Source organism: Octopus sinensis, linkage group LG1 (assembly GCF_006345805.1).
Source record: "Octopus sinensis linkage group LG1, ASM634580v1, whole genome shotgun sequence".
Lineage (NCBI taxonomy): Eukaryota > Metazoa > Mollusca > Cephalopoda > Octopoda > Octopodidae > Octopus > Octopus sinensis.
Window position 1 is genome coordinate 149,776,865 of NC_042997.1, and position 26,216 is coordinate 149,803,080.

The window sequence follows — 26,216 nt, forward strand, 5'->3', positions numbered from 1 at the left end:
AACAAAGAGGGAAATTTCTGTAAACCTAATTGCTTACGTTGGATTAGGGGAGAGGCAGAAGTGCTGGAAGAGAGAGCTTGAAACAGAGTGAGATGCAGAGATCAGTTGATTTATGCAAAGTGTCTTATGTTAGGGGTCATGTTAAAGCAAGATCGAAGTTTCGATATCTTCAGAGATAATGATGACTTGTAAATCTTAGCTTGGAGACAGAAGTCAAGGACGTTTAGCGCGTCTGTATATCGGTCAAGTACGCGTGTAGTTGGTGGAACAAGTTGATGTAAGAAACTAGGGATGGCGAAAGTTTTGGTTTCTGCACAAGCAATATCGCTACAGATGTGTGAGAACCAAACGCCAGCATCGTAGTTACTATTAGGACGATAATTTCGGAATTGTGTATATTAACCCAGCGTCACTTTCATAGTGTGTGCTGTTCTCTCATTCAGTGCTGATTGTAATGATAATAATAATAATAATAATAATAATAATAATAATAATAATAATAATAATAATAATAATAATAATAATAATAGTAATTGATGAGTAAAGAAGCAAGAAGATCGACAACATTAAAAGCACTAACTGAAGGAAGCTGCTAGAAATGATTAGGTAAATAGATTCTGTTATCAGTGGGATAGATACTAAGCATATAGAAGACACTAACTTATTTATCTATGCAGGAGGAGGAGGAGTCACCAGATGACTGGATATCTCACAGGGATAGATTACAAAAGAGCAAATATGGAAAAGGAGAATACAAAGTAAAATGAAGACTTTAAGACAAAATCTGGGTAGAATAGAAGCCTGGAAGACAAACAAGTTAGGAAACATGAGATTCAAAACTTCTCTCGAGAAAAGATAATTAGTCTAAGAAAAAGGTTTTGGGATGGTGATAGAAGAGCTGAATCAGCGTATCATAGCAGTATCAGGAAAGCTCTCTAGCTATCAGAAAAGAATAGAGCAGTATCATCATAACAGATTATTTGAGATAGACCAGAGGAGATTTTATAACCAAATAAATATTGGAGAAAGAAGTACTGAAGATAATAAACCAATGGGTGCCACAGTTATCATGTGAAATATGTTGAATTATATTTCGGCATCGAGCGTGCCTTCCACAGGTTCATTTTTTTGTTAAGATTATATAGGACTGAGGTAATTCCTCCAGAAGTTATACAGAAATGAAAAAATAGAAGAGTGCCATAGTTATCATGTGAAATTGTATAACTTCTGGATAAGATATTTTACAAAAGCTACCGGAGACGTTAAAATATCAGCAACGTATTCTATCAGAAAGATGAACACGTTCAATAAAAATAATTATAAAGTACCGAATTTACATATCCGGAAAACAAAATACAATTTGGAATATGTATAAATATGGTGTTAACTTAAGCACTTGGTGAGTAACATCAAGAGGTTATAGTTACTCGATACCCTCAACCTCTGCTAATTTCTGATGCTTCATTTTATTGATAACTGAAAGAGAGGAGAGTTAACAGTGACCTCAATATGAATTGAACTCGGAATATAACAAGTCAGATAAAAATGGTGACTCATTTTTCGGACGCATATAAAGTATTTGTTGTTTTGGGGGACAGTTCATATTTGGGTAAGTTAGATATGTGTTTGAGATAAATTTTTAATTATGTTGTGACAAAAAAGTAGTGGAAATGGAGAATGTCTTATAAAGCATCAAACATAATATATCTGCGTAGAATAGATGCAAGAGATAGGAGTCTGGTATTACGTGACGTACCCAAAGAATGTAGAAACAGAGAAGAAGATTGTCAAGTTTAATCAAATAGTAAGAGTAAAAGTACCATCATAGATATATGCAGAGGATATGAAGGCGATAGTGATCGAAAAGGAAAATAACAAGAAACTGGAAGAAATGTGTGGAGATGTATTGACCCACCAGGAGTAAGGATGGAATTCAAAGAATTGGCACCAGTAGTAGATTTAATAGAAATTGAACTATTGATGAAGTACTACTAAAAAGAAAATAAGTATGTTAAATTGACAGGAAAAAAAGAAAAGAAAAAAGAAAAAGGAGGAAAAAAGAAAGAATGAAGTGCTTTATGTTATGTTTAAAAAATATTGAAAAATAGAAGAACAATTGTAGAGGATGTATATAACGGTTCAAATACATGCAATGGTATGTATCACGATAATTAATTGTTATGTAAATACATGATAAAAATGGACTGTAAAAAGATTAACGGTACTGCTTGTGATGAGGGGCGCATGCAGCCATTCATAAACTCATTGTTATATAATCATCTCATTCATATTCGTTTTATGAATTGTCCCCTCTGTGGTGTCATGCCTGTCCTTGTTTGTCCCCCTCTATTTGGGCTCTTGTGGCTAATAAAGAAATAGAGTAGATGCAAAAGATATTGCGAGAGGCAGAGAAATAATCCTGTGATTGACATGCTAAAAATAGCCGAGTTTCTTTCCCATATCACATCCTATAGTCTTTAAAAAATGCATATTGGAAAATGTAATTTGCTTGAATATATGACAGAGTGGTCATGGCTGGAACACATTTTATAATGTTGAATGAAGAATTAAGAAAGAGTAAAATATTGTAACAGCAACAGCGAAGCCAACAAATGCAACAAATAACATAACGCAAATGAAACAAAGACTAAAAGAAAATGGCATTTTACGCAAACGCCAAAACAATTATGAAGCGGAAATGAACGGGAGAAAATATGGACAAAATATCATTCCTTTAGTATCGACAAGTTTTCTGCAGTAAAATTGCTACTGGTATCCAAAGACTTCCATATCACTTCTGTGTATTAGAATGAGGTGAATTAATGTGGTATTCAAAAAATGATTTACAAATCAAGGCAAATTTATACTAAATTTACAATCATTTGCATCAATGAAATTCTAATAGCATTTTCAGATTTAGGAAAACTTTCAAATCATTATGAATTATGGAAAAATGAAAATTTCAGATTCAATTTTCTTTTTGCATAATGCAAATGCTTTCAAAATAATAAAAATTAAATAATTGAGAAAGAAACACAAAACAAGCATATCCTCATAAAATTGCAGTTCTTATCGTTGTAGTTGTAGCTGTTGTTGCTGTAAATGGAGTTGTTGTAGTAATGATTCGGCTTCGATCGATCAGAACTGTGATGAAAAGCGTTCCATCCATGACTATACTGTCTTGTTTTCCAACATAGTGTATCGAGCGTTACGTGTCACTTCTTTCTGAGAGTCGAAGGACATTTAGTTGCTAATTCTTGCAGATCTGACATTAAAACACTGAAATAGATTGTTAAATTCCAAAGTCATTTGAAGCACATGTTGCATAATATACCAAATACCGATAGATGCTGATAGTATAATGTGTTTGTCACTCACTCACTCACCCACTCACTCATTTACTCATTCACTCACTCACTCACTTATTCTCTCTCTCCCCTCACTCTTTCTGTGTCTTTGATTGTTCATTGAACTCCGATCAAGGTATAACGATATTTTTACGTCTAAGACTATATTTTCCAATCAACCGAAATATTTCAAAGAAAGTGAGTCGTTATTTCTGACACGTTAGACACAAATGGTAATTCTAGGTTATCGAGCAATCGAGTAGAGGTTTCTTCATTGGTATATATGAATGTATTTATATTTATGTATGCACGTATTCTCACATATCTATCTATCTATCTAGTTGTACTTAAACCACAATCTATGTATATATATATATATATATATATTTGTGCGTATTTTTTAATATTTCTCTCTCTCTCTCTCTCTATATATATATATATATGTTTGTTGGTATGTATGTGTATATATATACATATGTATATATATACATATACATACATATATATACATACATATCTATACATAAATAAACATACATATACATTTGCATAATATAAATATTCTTATATTTTTTTATGTTTGTCATTTGACTACGACCATGCTAGAACACCGCCTTTAAACGAACAAATCGACCCCAAGACTTATTTTTTGTAGGCGTAGTACTTATTCAATCGGTTTATTTTGCCGAACCGCTAAGTTACGGAGACGTTAACACTCCAGCATCGGTTGTCAAGCGATGGTGGAAGGTGGACAAACACAAATACACAAACACACACACACACATACACATATATATATATACGACGGGCTTCTTTCAGTTTCTGTCTACCAAATCCACTCACACAACTTTCGTTGGCCCAAGGCTATAACAGAAGGCACTTGCCTAAGATGCCACGCAGTGAGACAGAATCCGGAGTCATGTGGTTAGTAAGCAAGATACCACACAGTTACTCCTATGTATATATGTATGTTGGTGGAAGCAAGAAAGATAGAACTCAAAATGTGTGTATATGTATATTTTTATTAATATTTAGCAGAAGTAACTGAGTGACTCAAGATCTGAAAGTTTCCTGCGTTGGAACTTCTCCCTACACACAACAACTACCTCTTTCCAACCACAGCTTTTTTCTGAATATTTTGAAGCAAGGGGTCATTCCCCACTAAATATAGAAATACAAGGTAAACTGCGGCTTTCTACTGTTTTCTTTTCATTTTGTAGTTTACCACGTACCTTCTCGCGTTGTTCCAGCTTTACACACCTGCATTCTGGGCCCTAACTATGCGTAACTATTCGTTGGCTACGTTGAGGCCCATATATTCTAAAGTTTCACTAGTCCCACTCGTTATATTGACAGCTGTATCGGTGCGATATATACGAGTGCAAGACTCTACCTCTTTTACTTGTGTCATTCCATCATACATAAGTATGTATATACGTTTATATATTTGCAGGTGTAGATGTGTTTGACAGACAGGTGGGTGTATTTGTGTATATACATATATAACCCATTTGTATATTCAAGTTTTGCGGTGAATGTGAATGTTATACGGTTTATGATATTTTGCGTGTGTTTTTTTTTATTTGTATATACGTCTATCTGCTATGTATGTGTATGTGCGTAGAGACTACGTTTTGTATATCCGCGTATGTATGTGTGCGTATAGAGATGTGTGTATGAACATAATGATGCGTGCGTTTTTGCGTGTTCTTATTTGTATATAAGTCTATCCGCGTATGTATATGCATGTGCGCAAAAACTACGTTTATATTGGAGTAATTTCCCTTTATTCAAAGTTTTTTTTTTTTTCAAAACGTTTTTGTCTTAATAACTGAAGAGATGTCGGAGCAGGCTTCAGTCACATCATCCGAAAATGTGAGTTTTATAATGACAACCAACTAATTGTCACATATTATATATATATGTATGTATACGTCATTTTATATACTGAGAATTTAAATATGAGCCACTAATACTTTCATGCTTTGAGGCTAATATATATATATATATATATATATATATATATATGTATATAGCCGATTTTATGAAACTAGCTTTCTATATTTGTGCCTGGGATCATGCTTGGAGACATAAAGCACAACATACGAATCTGCCGAATTATTGTCTTCGCATAGCAAAAACGCATATATAGATCATATTCAATTGCTCTTTTTAATGGATTACTTTTTTGATGAATTACTTTTTTGTCTGATCCTTCATATAAAGGATATAACTATATCTACGTGTTATATATAGACTTCCATAGAATTGTACACATACACACGCGCGCGCACATACACACACACACACACACACACACACATATATATATATATATCATGTGTGTTAGGTGTTTTTGTATGCTGATGTATATCATCATCATTATCATCCTAATATAATCATCATGTTTTATCTTCCTTATTCCAGGCCGATGTGGATTAGATTGTTCGATATTATTCGACTAGCCTGAGGGTTGTGTGACCTTCCAATGTCTGTTTTCCTATAGTTGTTTTTTTTTTAGCAGCGGGATGCTCGTCCTAATGGCAACCATTTAGCAAAGTGTACAGTGTGATGTTTTTCGTACCACCAATACTTATGTGGTCATGAAGACCACTTGATATATTGATGTGCAGTAATGTGGGACGGTAATTGAGCCCGTGTAGAGAAGCTAGATTTTGCGAAATGGACTGGAATAGATGTCTTGCTGGAAAAGCGGTACATGGATAACCCATCAGGAAATGGAATAAGGATGTTAAAAAAGTAAAGTTGGGGTATCTAGTTGTACTTCATAGTTAAAAGGAAACTACATGGATAGAATAAGGACAGGTAACCGTGGCTGGTTTGATGGATAATTAGGGAGGAAACACAGGGGAGGATGTAGTGAATTCCATTTGTAAATGGGATTGTATTTAGGAGCAATGGGCGTTAAGAGGACATGAAATGATTAGAGATAATGTTGGGAGCGCAGGAATGGCGGTCAAGGGAGATACGGATTGCACAAAAAGCTGGGAAAGAATATGTACAGTTCAGCTCTCATATCCTTACAGCAGATTAGATATAATATCGTAGAAAGAAGGGTGAGTGATTGTGGCTTTTTATAAAGATGTGTTTCTGAGAAGGTTTCAAAGGTACACATTCGATGCCAGGAGTGGGTTAAGCATAGACGTTGAGGATATGCTTTTAGGACCTCAATTTGGCTGAGATGAAGGCGTTTTCTCGAGCATGGTATCTCGCCATTCATTTTAGTTCTTTGTCATCTCCTATTGAGGTCAGTCTTCATCACTTCATCTCACTTCTTCCTCAATTTTCCTCTTTTGTGAGCACCATCCATAAGAAGAAAACTGACTGAAGTTGAATATTTGTCATTACATTTTGCTTCCGAAATCTATAATTGCAATATAATCTGAATTTTGTGACGAACCTCTTCTCCCCGAATTCAGCTCACATCTTTAATATTTGTCTACTATTCTCATTGACGTTGGTCACACATATGTCAGATTTGTGTGAAAGTAGATGGCGATTGGCAAGGGCACAGATCGCACTCGAAATTTAATAACAAACAGAAGCCTATTGAACATTATTATATTTCTTTAATATTTCAGATATGCCGCCTACGCTTATAAGTCACACAGAACAAGACATTCTCAGATACAGACAACAAAGCCGAGCTTGCCTCTGCAGAAAAGAATATTATAACAAGAAAATCTGAAATTTTGCTGTAAATTAGAGGCTGGGAAAAGTGACGAGAATAACAAAGAAACAAAAGCAAGATTCAATGTTGAAAGAATAAGAATAACTATAAAAAAAGAAAGATAAAATGAGTTACAAAGAGAAGCAAAAACAAAACAAAAACATATTAAAAACCCCGGAAAAACTGCAAAATGAAAACACAAGAAAAATAGGTTAATTATTAGATATAGATGTAGGGTTCATCTAATCGAAACAAATATCATCAAAAACGACAAAAAAGAAAAGATTATTTAAAGCAGAACAAATGAAGTTGTTCAAAGTAATAGTCGAGAACAATACATGTTTTGAAAAAAATTGACTACATCATAGATTATGGACAGATGAATATTGAACGCCAATCTCATAGTGGCAAACATTTTCTTTTTTATCAAAGCATCCCTCTGAGAGTAAATTCAATAACTGCTGTCACGAAAGGAATGTAAAATAGTTTCACCGTAAAGAAACAACGCCATACATTCGTAATTTAATGAGCTAACGCAAGAATCCTAATTACAAAACATTGGTTGTAACATCTAATTATATTAGCTTTTACAAGTGAACATTTTCCTTTGCTTCACTGAGAGATTGCATATCAGATAGGCCACGCTGTGTGCCGCATTGTATTTTTTGCTTGTGACTAGGTTTACCAAAGTGCTAGAAATATATATTTGGCATGAATCGCTAAAATTTGTATAACTTAGGTAACTTATTTGAAAGTAGCCCCAAATATTAGATTAAAGAATCTGGCTTATAATAACAAATGCATCGCTCACATTATTACTGTTTGAGATCAATTCGACAGAAGAAACAATGTTTGTGCTTGGCGCCTGAAACATGCTTGATGTACTTCAAAGTGGAGAAACTCAGTATGATGCTGAACGTAATATACCAATGTCATTAGCCTTTACGGCTGTCAAGGAAACCGAAATATTGGCCTACGATATAAGAATATCCTAAGTTTGGATGTAATGGCAATGATATTTTAAGAATACTGAAAGTGAGCCAAAAAATTGTCCATTGTTTGAAATATTGAACCTTATCAAAATACAATGGCTTACATGTTCTATTACAATAGACATTCAGAATGAGAGCCACGAAACTGATTTACACCAATAGAAGTACCTATGTTAGTAAGTTGCAATACAAAATTGCCACAATAGTTGTAAAATAATCTAAAACACTTCCGATTCTTAGGAAACTTCTTCAAAAACATGTTGTGCACTCTCTTTTTATTCTAGAAGAAAATAACTTGAGTATATGACATAACATCGAAGCTGTGTATTTAAACAAGTAACAACGACTTTCTTGTTTTATAGCCATGATATCATATAGCAGTTATTTTAGCATCAATATTTCAAGGATATAACAGGTGGCGAGGTGGCAGAATCGTTAGCACGACGGGCGAAATGCTTAGCGGCATTTCGTCCGTCCTTACTTTCTGAATTCAAATTCCGCCGAGATCTACTTTGCTTTTCATTGTTTTGGAGTCGATAAAATAAGAACAAGTGAAGGATTTGCAGTCGATGTAATCGACTTGTCCTTTCCCCTCAAAATTTCAGGCTTTGTGCCTATAGTAGAAAGGATTGTTTCAAGGGTATAAGTTAGCAGCTTTTCTTTCTCATAGCCAACTTTCTAATTTAAATTCTGCTTATAATTCTTCGGGGTAGATAAATCGATTTACTCACTTCCTAAATATTGTTGGCTTTGTGCCAAAATTTGAAACCATTATTTCAAGGATATACGCAGAATGTGAAACAGAGTTACCATAGAGCCATGGTGATAGAACATGTGGAAAACCCGATATATTTATCACAATGACGTGCAGTACTTCAGGGGATGGAATTAAAGATAATCTCTTTTCTGGACAACTTTCACAAATAGACCAAATCGTAGCAAGAGTATTTAAGATAAAACTGGCATGTTTATTGAACAATCCGGAAAACTACTATTTTTGGAAATACGAAGGGTTGTTGCTTTTCGATTGAATTCCAGAAAGGGGGATTACCAGATGCTTATTATCTGACGTTAAAAGACGAAAACGATAAAATTAATGATCCACGCAAATAGAAGTAGTGTACACGGAGAAATCTGATCTTTATACTGATCCAATGCTTCACGAAACCGATAAGAAGTGAATGATTAATAGTATCTAGAGCATCTAAATCCTAATGCATAGACATGTGAAATAATAAATGTGAAGATTTTCCTACAAAATCCAAGGAACATACTCCAGTAAATGTTGTCGGTTGTCTAATGTACAAAAGACTAGTAAATATTATAGGACAAATTGGAAATAAAAATATTAACCACAGATACATTTTTAACATCAAACATTTGGTGTGAGGAAAATAAAGGAGTTTGAACTTCAGGTGAATCCATCACATACGTCAGCAACATAGCGACATGTATAATATTACGTGAGTAAACAGAGTCAGGCTGACTTGATGTGAGAGGATACAAATTTTATACGCAAAAAATTATCGCAAAATTAGTACGTATGACTCTTTAAAATGATGGTCTTATGAAGTGTTTACGAATTTAAATATAGTTTTTTAAAATAATGTTCCAGAAGAAAATTTATTCTAACAACGAATAAAACCTGTTATTTTAACTGTTATGTCTGTGTGCGCGTGTGTGTATGCATGTATATATATATATATATATATATATATATATATATATATATATATATATATATATATATATATATATGTATGTATATATGTACCCATATATATATATGCATACCTATACATTGTGCATATATATATTGTATATATTTATTATATATATGTTATAGATATATATATGTATGTATATGTATATATATTGTTATATTCACATATATGCATATTATATATATATATATTGTGTGTATATATATATATATATATATATAGAGAGAGAGAGAGAGAGAGAGAGAGAGGGAGAGAGAGAGAGTTATTGAAAGTTGATATTTATTTATTATTAACAATTTGGTAATCTTTACTTCTTACAGACGTTTCCATTAGTACTCAACAATTAGATTACAAATTTGTAATTTAATTATTGAGTACTAATGTAAACGAATGTAAGAAGAAAAGATTACCAATTTGTTAATTATAAATAATTATTAACTTTCAACTCTCCATTTCCTTTTCTTCATTTAACTGGATATGAACTATATGCTTAATACACACTTATAGTAATTTCATGGACGGCCACAACAATATCAACAACACGAATAACAATGACAGTAGTATCAGTGGTGACAACAATGGCAACAACAATAACGGCGAACACACAAAAACGGAGAGAACAGGAACTGCACCAAGTGTTTGGGTCTTCGCACCATGGGATGTGAGGAAGGGGTTGAAGAGAAGGCCATACTGCTACTAAGATCAATGACACACACAAACACACACACACACACACACACACACGTGTATACACACATACACACACACACACACACACAGACACGGACGCAAAGAGATCCACCTGTTCGTTCACTTGTCTGTGTTCCAATGGGGTGGTAAAGACACTTTTGAACTGGTCATTCAGTACCACACTGATCCTGGTTGGACTATCTGTAAGGGAGCCATCCTTTTGGAAGAGGGGTCCTATTTTGCAGCATACTGAGGCTGTTTCTTTGGCATAATGAAAGAAGGCCTTTGAGTTCCACTTAATGCTTTCTATAACCCAGGCTTCTTTGTCTCCTCTCTCCTTCACATAGGATTGTTGCAGGCTTTTTTCAATCTCCATCAGTGTTGTTTTTAGGCGGGAGCTTTCAATACTCTTGGAATGTTGGTTGAAGTGATTTGCAATCTTTGTCCGTCGTTTCATGAGGATCTTCCTTTCTCTTGGAATCTTGTTCCTTTGTGTGTTGGCCTTGTTCTCTGGGACATATTCCTGGTATAGGGTTTGCATAATAGACATGAAATATTCTAATTTCATGAGGAGAGACATTTCGGCCAGTCCTGTCTGAGGGTCTCCTTTTGGATCGATTTCTATTCTGCTTTGTATACAATTAGAGTGTAAGATATATATATTCTGTTGTCTCTGTTTTTGTGCCTTATAATTTAAACACACTCACCGGTAAAATTTCCACTTATTTATTTTATTTATTCTAAAAAAAATTAAAATAAAATTAAAATTGAGAAAAATTAAGACGTGGAAATTTTACCGGTGAGTGTGATAAATTATAAGGCACCAAAATAGAATGACTTTCCCCAGAATCACATAACAAATCTTGCAAACCACATACAAAAACGATATATATATATATTGGAAAATGTGTATATATATATATATATATATATAATTAAACTATGGTTGCAGAACAAACAAATATAAGGTCATCAACGTAACATTTCATATCTCGAACATTTAATCACATAATGCTTTTTCTTTCATATAGAATATACATGCATAAAATCACGGAAGATGAAGCACAACCCATCAATACAAGCATATAAGAAAAATGTGTGAATACATTCCATCGCGGTTAAAAGTTAATGATTAATAATTTAGCGACTAAAAAAATATATTTTTTTAACATTACAACATCAAGAATAATAAATACATAAAAATATAAAGACATATATAAATATATAGATATATAAAAAATACAAAAATTCATATATATAGGAAGCATATCAATAAATAATATATAATATATAAAGTACGGTAAAAGTTCATCGTTTAGTAATTTTTTCGATTAAAAATTACTTTTCAAGGTAAGGGAATTGTTAAAAGCCAGTGTCCAAGCAAAAAAGAAGAAACCATATTTACATTCCTTATGGCCATTTCAGGGGTTCATCATCGTATTTAATGCTCAAGGGTGCAGGTGCATCACGATAATTACCCGTGATTAAAACTTTAAAATTATTTGTAGCCTCATCATATCCGATATAACAGTAGTATATCAGAATAATTTGTGAATCTGATAAAAAAAGCAAAAAATTCTTGTGGCATTTAGATACGGCGCCTACGTTCTGAGCTTAAATCTCACCGAGAAAGACTGACCACCAATGAAATAAATACTAGTTTGCTTTGGGGATCGATTAATCAATTGTTTGCTTTTCCGAAATAACTTATTGACGGAAACTTCTGATCAGAAAAATGTCAGCAGCAGATTGGCTGTGTTTATATGCTCTAGTACGTGTGATAAATAAATACAACTAAAAATAAAATTGACCCAATGGAAAATAATGCGAACAGGTGATTTATTTTCATGTGTGACATAGTAACATTAGTATCAAAATATAAGAATTAGAGAAACACACAGCATACAAAATAATGACTACAATATTTTCCAGCTATATTATTGCTTGTCCGTGGTCGTAATCAGTTTTCGAGACTCTAATAAAATGTTTTCTTATTGGCTAAATCATAACAAACATTAGATTGTTAATTTTGTACAATTTCTAAATTATCAAGAGGGATATGAATGCACGCGTGGAGAAAGATGAGCCTGTATGACATTCTGAAAATCAGAAATTCAAGATCAAAACGAATCCAAGACGTGGATTTACCATTTCTAATACGTCATATTTAATTATGTCATTATATAAGGATTTATTGCACAGTAGTATCTTTCGTATCAGGATTCCAACACGGAGTACCGCATTCCTTCTTTAAGCAGCTCCTGTAGATATTATGTATTTCAATATAACAGTTCTCGCTAAAATATTGGTTTCAAATTTTGGCACAATGCTTACAGTTTTAGAGATGGCATTAAGTCGATTAAATCGCCACCATTGCTGAACTGGTACTTAACTTATTGACACCCAAAGGTGCAAAGGCTATCCAGTAGCATTTGAACACAGAACGTAGCGACGGAATGTCACTAAGCATTTTACGCGGTGTGCTAGCGATTCTGCCAGCTCACCGCCCTAAGTCAAGCTGAAAATATGGTTTCAAATTTTGGCACAAGGCCAGAAACTTTGAGTGAAGGGATCAGTTGATTACATCGACCCCAGTACTCAACTGACGCTTATTTTATTGCAATGTTTCAACATTATTACGTGTCTCTTGAATGCCCCTTATGAAAATGCTATCTGCTTGACAGACACCAGCACGTATCAGGAAATAATGTTTGCTGATTTCTATATACAAGATTTTGCACTCTTTGTAGATTCTCCGAAACAGTGAGTAGATTTGACTGAGGAGACACAACGAGGACGAAACACTACGGTGTTTTCACAGCCCGCTTGTAACGGTAGGAGCTGTCTTAGGAACCCACATCATCTAAAGGGAGATGCCCCCCGATGCTGTGAAACAACAACGATCAGGTGATCACTTTAGAATTAACCAGACGGCTTTGAACAAGGATCGATAGTTAATATCCTTTTTCAAATATGAGGCAGCAAGCAAGAAGGTAGTTTAATACGCAGGAGAGAATGCTAAGCAGTAATTCTTCATATTTTAAGTTCTGAGTTCAAATTCCGCCAAGGCCTATTTTACCTTTCAACGTTTCGGCGCCGATGAAATAAGTACCAGTAGAGCACTGGGGTTGTTGTAATTGAAGGTACTTCACCCCAACACAATTGCCGGCATTGTTCCTATGATAGGAACAAAACATTGTCACTTATAAAAATGAAGCAAACGCAAACTTATGAACAATAATGTAATGATATATCAACGCACCTAATGAGAACAGACATCACGAACAAAAAGAAAAGAAAAGAATATTAAAAAAGAAATAATGTTATGTTTCAAAGCGAACAAATATATAATATAATTTAGACACTCCCCGATATGAGATGTATTTATGTAAATATGTAGTTTGATTACTTTCTCAAGTGTCTTTTTGCATTAGTTCTAATTACACATCATTTTATGTATTTATTTCTGTATTTATGCATGTATACATACATACATTTACATATATACATACATACACACACGCACGCACACATATACGCCGACACACTTTATATGTATATATATATATATATATATATATATATATATATATATATATATATATATATATATATATATATATATATATATATATATATATATACATACACATATATACATCTATATAAATTTATTTTGGTAAAGCTTACAATTGTAATAACTATTTGTGTGCGAGTGTAGGCAAGTGTGTACCATTGTATGTGCCTGTATCTTCCCTGGTTAGCTAAGTTAACCCCACTAATTTGTACTTTGTTGATTTCATCTCTCTAATACTTGTACAGAGTTTGTGTTCATATCTTAATGTCTGCTATAAATTACAGAGAGAGAGAGAGTGGTCGTGAAATAAATTCCTTAAATATATGTATAGGGCCCGTTAAATAAATGTGAGAACATAAATTATATATATACATAGTAGAGTCCACAGTCATCCGTAGGTAGGAGAGGTGCAGCCGGAGCGTAAATGTCCAAAAGAGAATCCGTAAAGGGTAGATAGAAAGTCCAGTGGAGAAGTTCGTGTGTGATAAGAAATGACAGGATCAACTGGTGCGACCACGTGAGCGTGTGATATATGGGGAGAGTTCACGCAAAAAAAACAAAAGACGAAGACAGGTGGTGTACAAAACAAACAGATGTATTAGTATTAACGCTCAGGAATAGCAAAGGTATTTTACTTTTTGAGCCTACGCTCTTCTACAGAAAGGGACACAGAAAAAAAACAAGGAGAGAAAAAAGGAGAGAAAGACATGTGTGTAGTGGCTACCGATCTATTATAGATCGGTAGCCACAACACACATTTCCTCATGCAGATAACGGTTCCTTATGCAGATAACATGGACGCCGCTCGGGCTCGAAACACTGACCGTTATGTAAACCACCTCGAGTAATGTGAAGACGCAGGCTGGAAAGCGGAGCATTTTCCATCGAAATCGGATGTAGAGGGTTTGTTTGACACAGTGTGAAACGACTGTTGTTCCCATTAGGTCTAACTCATCGTAAAGTAAATACACCCATGATCGATATCCAAACTACAGTGGAGAAGGCAAGACACTGGATTTGGTTTAAAAGAGACGATGACCTATGGCTAGAAGAATGGTGAGCGTTATTTGATAACCTATTCATCTAGCAAGCGGGACCTCATATCAGTGAGTGGGGCCGGTGCGCATTAATGTCGTCGAGAGGTAGGCCCCGAAACAGCACGCACTCACTCCTGATGATCCCATAAACTTGATAGCTACCGGTATGTGGAGTTCCCGACTGGTAGCACTTGCATATGCAAGTTGTTTGTAAAAAAAACATATATATATATATATATATATATATATATATATATGTATATACATATGCATGTATATATATATAACGATTTACAATAGTTTATATGTCCATATAAATCGATGTGACCCTGAGTGGAAAATTACATGCTGTCTCCATGCCATATCTTGATGTTTACAATACCAGTGATTGTAGGAGCACTTGGTATGATTAAAAAAGGAGCTGAAAATTATTTAAGAATGCTGCCCATCTATGCAGGAAGTCCAAAAGATTGTCTTAACTGGTACGTCTCAAGTACTGAGGAGAGCATTGTTGCTGTGAATCTTCTTTCTTTTTTAACCCGCTATATTATATTTGTCTACTTTTTATTTTTTATTATGTCCTTATTCTCTCTGTCTTCCACTTTTCTTCTATCATATGACTTTGTAAATAAACAATCTGAATCTGGTGTGTTTATTTTAATGGCCTACCAATGTTTCTCTGCCCTAGGCGTCAGGAAGACACTTGGCAAGAAATGGAAATGGAATTGAAAGATGCTAATGAAAATTATAATAATAATAATAATAATAATAATAATAATAATAATAATAATAATAATAATAATAATAATAATAAATGCCCTGATGCAGTACCAGGCAGTGGCTCTCATGGCTTCTGATCTTAACTGATTGGAAGTGTTATCATGTACATTGTTTTGTCTTGGTATAAAAGATGGGCTACAGCAAATATTCTGCTCAATACCACAGATTTGCTTGTCAGTTGTTTGACCTTAACCAGTTGAGCATGTCCCTTAGTGGCTGACGATATGTGCATCTCTGATCACGAGCAGAAGTAGTGGGGGAGCATCATAGCCATGTGTTGAGAGGGATTCTTTGGGGTTTGAATAATTCACCTCTGGAAACTTGGGTGGTTCTTTCAACATCCTTAAACAACCCTCATTCAGGGACCTTTTGAGCGGGATGGGCTACTCAACCTGAAGAAAATTCTAACTAGGCCCCACCTGCAAGGTCATGCGCTGTTTATCTTGATATGAGATCGCCATGTCGCGCACATATGGTTGTGATGCATGTGCCTGGTGTACCCTTATCAGACGGGTAGTCATGATGGGTATATTGCGCTTCGTATATTTTACCCCAGTGTCACTTTGATGGCATGAACTGCTCTCTCACTCAATAATAATAATAATAATAATAATAATAATAATAATAATAATAATGATAATGATAATAATAATGATAATATATATCCAAGATTTTATAAGAATGACTAAATATATATATGTGTGTGTGTGTGTGTGTGTGTGTGTGTGTGTGTGTGTGTGTGTGTGTGTGTGTATAGTCATACATGCATTGGTATGTCTCATTCATTGCACTTGGTTTGATTATATTCAGCACATGCTGTTTCTTGCAAGCAATCGAGTCCTATCTGGAACAAAGTCATATGAGCTACGCTAAGACGACTAAGTGTGTCACGAGGCCAAAATTAGCTGCCGTGTGTAGCAAATCTAAAATGTTTTTAATATGCATGCCAACACCAATTAAGACATACATTCAAATATATGAGCGTATGCATAGATATATGTATATGCATAAATATAAACACATAGATAGACATATATGTATATGCATATATATATATATATATATATATATATATATATATATATATATATATATATATATATATATATATATATATGTGGATGTGTGTATCCTTTCTACTAAAAGCACAAGGCCTGGGAATTTGGGGACGGGGCTAGTCGATTAGATCGACTCCAATACGTAACTGATACATGATTTATCGACCCCGAAAGGATGAAAGGTAAAGTCGAACTCGGTGGAATTTGAATTCAGACGAAATACCGTTAGTGCGTATGCGTGTGTATGTGTGTGTGTGTGTGTGTGTGTGTGTGAACTTATGTATGTAAATATATACACATACATATTTATACTCGAGTGGATGTTTTTAGCAAGATAGTAAATTGAATGGTTCATTAATTATTTTATCGATATTATAATGACAGAAAATTTGATAAATAACGTTATATGAACTTGTCAACATTATCGATATAAATAATTTATTCGAAAGTACATATATACACATATATACACACATATAAGTATACTTGCATACATATGAATGTACTTCTTTCTGTACATATGCATACATTTATATATATATATATGCACACACACACACATATATGTATATATGTATATATACATATACATATACATATGCATATGCATGTATAGATCTATGTATGTGTATATGCATATAAGTCTATGTGTGTCTGTGTGTGTTTTTACATTTATATATATATATATATATATATATATATATATAGAGAGAGAGAGAGAGAGAGAAAGAAGCCGTGAAGGAGAGAGGGGGGAAACGTTGATTGATTTTGTCATATATATGACATATAATCTTGAATAATTTTATTAAAAAATATTGGGTATTTGGTTTGCTATATTTTCCATTTGATCTATGCGGTATGAATTTTAGTTTGTCTTTCGTTTTTCCCATGAATTTATTTCGTTGATGTAGGTTGTAAGGTTGTATTTTGTTCTTGTATTTATTTTTTAATTCCTGAAACATGTGTAATCTAAAGAAAAATGAGTTTTGATAGATGCAATTATATAAGAAAATTACGCACAAAAAAAAATATATGAAGGATGGAGTCAAAGGGTGAGGGGAAATGTCAGGCAGTTTGAAAGAAATGGATTGAAAGCGCAGCATGAAGTAAATAGTGAGGGTAATATTTCAACATTAAAGACAAGAAGAAAATCTTAAGGAAATATCTACCCTAATAATCATATATCATTAACATTTTCAACTTCATATCGTCTAATTATTCATTGACGTTCTTTGACCTTTCTGTGTTGCTGAAATATCAAATGTAATACATTTCCGGTTACAATTTTCAAGGAAAGCAAAGCACAGAAAGAAATTCATGTTCAAAGGAATATAGAAAAATATTTCAGATCATAAAATTTCCGACTCTTCATTTAGGTTTCGTTTCACAGGTGAATACAATTGTTTCGTCATTTCTTTTCAGAACATGAATTGCATAAATTTGTATGTCTTCTAAATTCTTATATTGTTCCTAGTCAAAACTCAACTAAAATGTCTACTTGGGAGAAAGACGCTCTCATGCATAACCAATTTCGCCAAATAAAGACATCTGTTCCCATATATGCTAAATAAGTGTAGGATGTTTATCAATATTATAATCTGACATTTATAATCTGAAATGCTAATTCCATGCAAAATATTCCCAAGAAAGGAGCGTAATAGACATCAGAAGAAAAAGTATTCTATATATGCACTTTTTGTTGTTGTTTTTTTTGCGGGTGTTAAGCATGGGTGTTTTAGTTTTGGACTCGAGAGTTAAATGAATATTCTTTCGGGTGTTAGATTTCAACTGTGCCTCAGTTAAACCCAACTACCAGGCATTTGGTTGTATTTATCTTCGTTTGCACTATTCAAAGCTTTCAGGCAGATCCTAGCTCGGTGGATCTCAAAATGTTCTTCTACAATGGAAAGTGAAAACACTATGATGTCCTTTCTCTTTGAGCTGTAAAATAAATAGAACCCAATATATATTATCTGGTGTTTTACAGATTCTTTTGATATAGCCTATAAAAAATATTTTCTTACTAAAGCGTACGGCTATTTTTCTTGAAGTAATAATTGGCCTTTATCTACCCAATCACCTGATTGCTTCGATTTAGTATTTGTACTGATCCAGTTAGAATAAAAAATACTCACTCAGTGGATGAAATCCAGCATGCCAACAAATTACAATGAATTCACGAGGGAACAGAAGCATCAGGTGTCAAAATTAGAATAGTAAAGTCTCTTATTTATCTAAATATATATATGAGATTTTGCATTATTCAAAGTAGCTTTTCCTTTCTTAAGAAGGCGCTATGTAATATAAGGGATATCAGCTGCTGTTTTTAATAAAGGAAAATACTAACGGTGAAGCGGCTCACACGATGCCAAGATTATGAAAATGTCGACTATGAGGTGAGTGAAGAGGATGAGGTTGAAAACGATGCCGATGATAACGACGGCGACAGTGATGATAGTTGCAATTAGGAGAATGATGACGATGAGAACGAAATGTCTCACGAATCATCTTGAAGGATTTAGGACGATGTTTGAAATTTATTTTTTCTTGAAACTGCAGTAATATTGTCATGATTGAGGAAAAGCCAAATATAAATACTTTCATATGAAGCAGGATGTGGCTTATTGGCTCGTTTAATCTTCTATCATTTTTATACATTTGTAAATAGTTTCAAAAATTGCCTTTAATTTGGTTTACATACAAGCCGCCTGGCGTCAGTTTTCTTTGGATTTAATGTTCCGAATGAAAAATTATATATTAATATGTGTATGTATGTGTCCAAATATGTATATTTGAATGTATGCATGTATGTATGTATGTATATATGTATGTACGTATGTATGTATGTATGTATGTATGTATATGTCTATATATGCATGTCTCCCTATTTGTGACGTCCCTAAGAATTTGCACTGTCTTAATATCCATGTTGGACAGTATGAAAGAAACCTTAGATGGGTGTGTATCTGTGTGTTCATCTTCGCATGTATGTATGTTTTTACGTTTGAATGTATGTAAGCATGTACGATTTGATGGATAGAGAGAAAGCGGTACGAGTGTATGTTAAAGCTTGACTAGTGTTTACTTGCGGAATGTATTATATAAAAGAATAAGACATAATTATTAAATATACATAAGGGAAATTTATAAAGTATCGAATCCATAAATACCTGGCCCAACTCGCATGACGCTCAAGAAAGTATGCATATATACTAGAAGGACCGGCCATTCTTCATCTGTGGATGTTCCTTGTATTTAACAAAAGTAAAAGTAACCTCGAATCCGTTATGTGCAGATTGGATAAAAGAAATGCTCGTGATAAGGAAGAAATGACTTGTGAAACTACTGCAAATTTTGTTCGCTCAGTTCTGCAAAGAAAGCTTACTGTTGTGCACAAAGACCAAATATTTAGTCTACGTAAGTATGTAAATAACGAGACGTCTAAGTCTCTGATGATGAAAAACAACAAACTGATATTAGATTTCGCATTCTGTCAGAACGTATTAAGAGGGAATTTTTACGTTATATGAATTCTCCTATTATGCGTGCACTCCAAGGAATTTTCTCTTCTTTTACTCGTCTTCTAAAATCAATTGAGTTATAACGTTTATGAAATGAAATTATTACAGTACCACGTGCCAGAATTGTGAAGAAATATTTATTTGAGAAAGTTGGAAATTTGTTCTTATAGTAACTTAAAATATAACGATATAATCATACTTAGTGATCTTTTGAGAAAATGCTGTAAGAATTTCCTTTTATAACTTGCATTTTATAAACTTTGAGACTCAACCTAAGCTAAAAATTGTTCTAATCATTGAATACAAAATAATACCAATGTGAACATGAGTTCATTTAAGAAAATACATTTTCTCAAAAACAGATACTATTGTTTAGGCTGTCTTCATTAATTATAGAGCAATGTTAACTGTTTATAGTTTCGTTACTATGTAAACATATGACTGAAGATGTGTAAAATATGAGCGTACTTCTGAAAATATGAAAATTAAAAACAAAATGTGAAAAACCGTTTGAATTTGATTGACAATTTTTACTGTCATGTCATAATTTTGTTACGTTCGAACTATATATTTATTCTTGCTCTCTCTCCCTCGCTCTCTCTCCCTCTCTCTCTCTCTCTCTCTCTCTCACACACACACACACAAGCACAATCACACACACACATCTTACCAATGCAAACGGACACACACGCACACACATCATAGACACACAGCACACAAACACACAGACATGCACACACAGACGCCTCGTTATTATGAGCAGGTGATAAATTCATCAATACGCTATTTGGATGCACGCATACTGGCTTTGCCAACAGAATTAGAACCGACGGTCTGCCAAAACCAGAGACTGCAAGAAATCTCCAAGAGAAAACAGAATGTATACATTATTTTAATTACAATGTCTTAATGTATTTTCCACGTACCATTAACATAAAGTATTTTGTATATATTTATATCTTATCGGTATGAATTCTAGTTTTCTAACGAAAGGAAAAGCAATTAATACTGATGTAGAATGTATATTTATTAGCAATCAGTAGACACTCTTGCTCCAGAAGTTCGTGCCACCTCTGTTCAACCAGGTAACTTCCAAATAAATATTACTTTAAGTTTGCTTGTGTGTGAGCACCAGGTGTGAGACTGTGTGGAAATGGAAGGCATCATCACATTTATTCTTCGCATATAACAAGCAGATGATATATGTGCGTGTACGGTAATACACCGACACTCTCTTTAACAAACACACACATATATGTGTATATGTATACACACACACACACACACACACACGCGCACACACATATATATGCATATATATATATATACACGTGTGTGTGTGTGTATACATATATGTGTGTGTGAAAGCGCATGGCTTAGTGTTTAAAATGTTGCGTTCACGATTACAAGATCGTGGCTTCGATTCCCATAACGGGCGTTGTGTTATCTTCTTGAGTAAAGCACTTCATTTTACGTTACTGTGCGATCATTTCGAAATCCGACATGTGGTACCCGTTGCACCCGTACAGGTTATGTCGATCAGATTGTGGTATTGAGGTTATGCCTCCACAAATATTTGATCACAGTAAACATAACATCTGTGTGGTTGTTCGGTACGAAATTGTCGAACGATTATACGTCGTCTAACGACGGCAGAGTCCGTTATTATTATTATTATTATTATTATTATTATTATTATTATTATTATTATAATCATCATCATCATCATCATCATCATCATCATCATTATCATTGTTGTTGCTGTTGTTCTTGTTGTTCCTTCGTAACACAGTGTAGGTGAAAATGCACTAGAGTCTTTAGTCATCTGTGAAGTCATAACAAGGACCCCAGACAGATAATACTTTCCTTAAGATGTGCGCTGTGCCGAATAAGGCTGCTTTTTGCATGGGATTTCCAGTTGCCATAAGAAGTCTTGAAGCTTATATACATTAACCCTAGCAAATTTTCCTTTTGGAGCATTATAAAAAATAATAATAATGCAGAAATATATGAAAAATGGATTATCTCAACACCATTAATTCTGCCACGCAAACTACAAATCAAACCACTCCCAGAAGAGCCCGAATAACAAAGACAGCTTAGGGAGAAATTTACACTAGAGAAAAGGAAAACAGAGATTGCGTTACTTAAACTTAGAGCATGAGAAATGAGACACTGAACTCACTAAACATGCTGATAGACAACTTTTGGAAAGTGTCATAAAACTATGGAAAGACATCAGTGAGTCGGAAGAAATAAATTCCCTTCAACGGAGGCAAAACAGTGTTAATTTCTTCCTTAGTTACGAAACTCAGTTTAAAAGAGACTACATTCCAGATAACTCCTTTCTGGAAAAAAATCGAGAAAAATACAACTACAGAAATAAATAAACGCCCAACTAGATCAACCAATAAACAGCTAAAAGAACACAAACACACAAAACTAACTTCTCACTTGGAAGTAAACAGTTCTCAATCTAGTAATATTAACAACTCACTAATAAGAAATACTAGAAGCCAACCTAGGGTTAGGAGTAAATATTTCTCCCTATCAACTAGAAATGTCCAAGGGACTTCCTCTAGGCATCAACGAAGAAACTCAACCTACGGAATTTCAACCAAATTACCCAGACAGCAAAGCCAACTCATCTCAAGCATCTCAAGCATAATGAAGCACCCCAACAATTTATTCCAACGAAGAAACTTCCAACCAATTTTCCCAGACAGCAACATCAGCCTCCCAGCAATCCTAATATAATTGATAACAATAATAATATTTATAACTTCTAACTACCAAATTACAGTAAACAGTTTTTAGAACGACTGAATATAAACAGAGACAACGCTTGGAACAAAACATACAGGAAAACCCAAAGTAATAAATGTATCAAAGAAAACGCTCTCTGCAGAGAAAATCAGTAAACAAGGTAAAGGATTAAAATTTAGCCCAGCCCCACGAATATCTAACCCGAATGAAGTTAAAGACAATATTTCGGAATTCTGCAGAAAATTTGACTCACAGAAACACTAACTGACTACAAGGAGGTTAAAAACAGAAATAATTAACTTCCACCTAAATAGGGAATTCTGAGACCATACTATGGACTTCGATATGGATTATATTTGTGGTACTCATATGCATTCATGATCTTGCATCTGCTTTTCTGTGGGTATATATAAGTATTTCATTTATTTCATTGGTATTCTCTGCAGACGATGTTAAAAATTTGGGTTAATTCAGAAATTGGTCCGATCCAGAGGTAACTAAAATAAATTTCTGTTAGCTTGCTCCCTCTCTTTTCGACACGTGTGCAATAATAATAGTGTCGCCTTTCAGTATATAGGCAAGAATGTTTTGAAAGCCCTTAATTTTAATTGTATTTGTGATTTCACCTTAACTCATCAATTTTATCTTAATAACTCTCTATTATTCTTTCTTTTTTTCTCTCTTCTCCCACTATTCTATCCTTCTCTTTCGTTTACTCCTTTCCTTTCTCTTATTATTTCACCTCCTCTTCTCCCACTATTCTATCCTTTTACTTTTTCGTTTTCTCCCTTCCTTCCTGGTTGTTCTTTTGTCTCCTCTTCTCCAACTATTCTATCCTTCTGCTCTTTCGTTTTCTCACTTCGTTTCATTTGCCTCCTCTTCTCCCTCTCTCTCATTTTTCTCTCATATTCTGTCTCCAAATCTGTTATCTGTCTGTCACTCTCTCCCTCACTATTCCTCCTTTGCTCACGTGGCTCCCACGTGACTATAGGCCATTCTCCTAACTTGTGTTTCTTTCTTCCTGTTTCAGCTGGACAGGGAAGACGTATTGTTCTCTGTCTCCTGTCCAGACTTGTTTCTTCGCGTTCGCCACCACAACCTCGTTTAAACTTAGCAGCCCTTCCTGTTTGTTTTCACTGTCCTGTTTTTGTCACCAATCTTGATCCTCCGCAACGTCGCAAATTTTATTTAATTTCCTTTGCGAGAGCAACTGTTTTGTCGAAGGCGTATCTTGCCGTGAATTGCTCGAAATACGGACAACTGTTGAAGGGTTGTTCCTTGCAATGCTTATCTTGTTTTCCATTTGTTTCTTTCGTTGCTTGCAAACAAGTCCTTATTCCATGTCCTCGTACTTCGTATTTTTTGTTGTTCATGTTTTGTGACGCCCTGTGCCCACATATGCATATGTATATACGTATGCATGTAAGTACTATACGTATTTATATATGCATATATATATATATATATATATATATATATATATATATATATATATATATTTATATTAATATATGATTGAACGCCACGCATCTTTTCCAAGTTATATATATAATTACCTGGAGAAAGGAATCATTACTGGTTGCACAATTTCCCCTATCTTTTACATCTTAGGATTGAATCTCTTTATAACAGCTGTTAGCAATGAAACCGAAGGACATAAGGGAATCATGCATCAATCAACATCAAAGATGCCCTTTCATAGACGATATTAGAGTGGTAACCGTAACTCTAACGATATTAGAGTGGCAGCCGTAACTCTAACCTAATATGCGGAAGCGAAACCAGCACTGACTTTAGTTGAATGCATGGCAGCCATAGGCTAGAATAAAGGTTAAGCTCAAGTAATCAAGGAATATGGTCATCGAGAGAGGCACATTAACAAACTAAATCAAGCTGCAAGTGCAGAGAGAGGGTATTACATCAATAGAGCATATTACAAACAAATGCCTTAGAAAGAGGTTTGATGGTTCACTCTCGGAGAGACGCTGTATCACCAAAACTGAGAAGCAGGTAGAGGAATAGCTGGGGATGACTGAAAGATAGATTTCCAGGAAACTTTGAAGCATGGCTCTACCAAGAGGGACTGCTTCCGAGACTCATATGGCTATTGACAGTATATTGGATGCCAATGAAAATCGTAGGAACGGTGGAGTGAAAAATAAACAAATGCCTCCGAATGTGGCTACGTGCCCAACCCACATGAAGCATCACTTCAATAGGCCTGTAAATAAGACATGGACAGCTAACACTCCTCTTGTCATCCTTGGTGGAGTAATTCGAAATCACGAAATGTAGAATTCTAATGATGTACAGACACTCACCGGGTTAGTGTGTCAGATATGCAAGTATTACAACAAGATCCGAGTAGCCAGTACAACAACTGCACTGGCTGAAAGCATGCTGGAACTACGCAGTATCATCGAAGCTACATACAGAGATCGGTAGGGTCTCGATTCTTCCCATTTCCAACAATAGAAGAATGCGAACAGCAATGAAAGGAGGGTCATGTTCCATACAGATGTGCGGCACCAGGAAGAAGAAAGGAAAAGATCAAGATCTGTGAACCCGGTATCTCAGAGTGTTTAAATGGGGGAAAATGGAACCTCCCCAAGAGGAAAAACACATGTACAGACCTGTGGAAACTGGAACCGTTCCGTGTCTCATTCCTGTTGCGAGCAGTATATGACATGCTCTCAATGCCAACAGACGTGAACAGATGGGGGTTTGAAGGCCGACCAGCTGTGTAGACTTTGTGGAGAAAGGGACACTCTGTCATACACCTTGTCAGGATGAAAAATTTCACTTAATGAAGAGAGTGAAGGGAGAACAATTGGTGCCATGACAAGTTGCTTGTAAAAGTCGCTCACAGATTAGAGTGGAAATGACTCAAGAAAGAAACAATATCGGAGGAACAAAACAACAGCAATTAATTTCAAAAGAAGGAGAAATGCCAGTGAGGACAGCAGGAAAGACAAATAGCTCATTACATGGATCCCCTTCATGACATTTAAAAGTAGACGTGGGAGACAGGCT